Here is a 235-nt window from a genome sequence, read left to right as displayed (position 1 = left end):
ACGCGAAAGACAACTTAGTCCAATAATCAGGCGCTTTTTGACAGGCTCTCAGTGTGAGCGCGCTTCATGAGTACGTGGTCAGAAAAAGCGCATACAGAGTAGCACGTAAATTAAATGTTTAACCGGTATTGTTTTAAAGCAGATGGAAATATGTAGTTTTGTGATTGCGCATAAGTGCAGTGTCCCGTGAGAGTAACTCTACCGCTGAGCTAACACTGATGTGAATGCATGTGGC

General features: G+C 43.8%; 1 protein-coding gene across 2 annotated transcripts in view; it reads right to left on the bottom strand.

Annotated features, from left to right (window-relative positions):
* LOC107690040 (protein cornichon homolog 3-like) overlaps window positions 1-235 on the bottom strand; it is a 23279-nt gene that overhangs the window by 5753 nt on the left and 17291 nt on the right. The gene's annotated exons all lie outside the window — the stretch shown is intronic.

The sequence above is a fragment of the Sinocyclocheilus anshuiensis genome, unplaced genomic scaffold (assembly GCF_001515605.1).
Source record: "Sinocyclocheilus anshuiensis isolate Anshui unplaced genomic scaffold, SAMN03320099.WGS_v1.1 scaffold1733, whole genome shotgun sequence".
Lineage (NCBI taxonomy): Eukaryota > Metazoa > Chordata > Actinopteri > Cypriniformes > Cyprinidae > Sinocyclocheilus > Sinocyclocheilus anshuiensis.
Note: the sequence above shows the minus strand (reverse complement) of the source record. Positions and strands in the feature narration are given on the sequence as shown.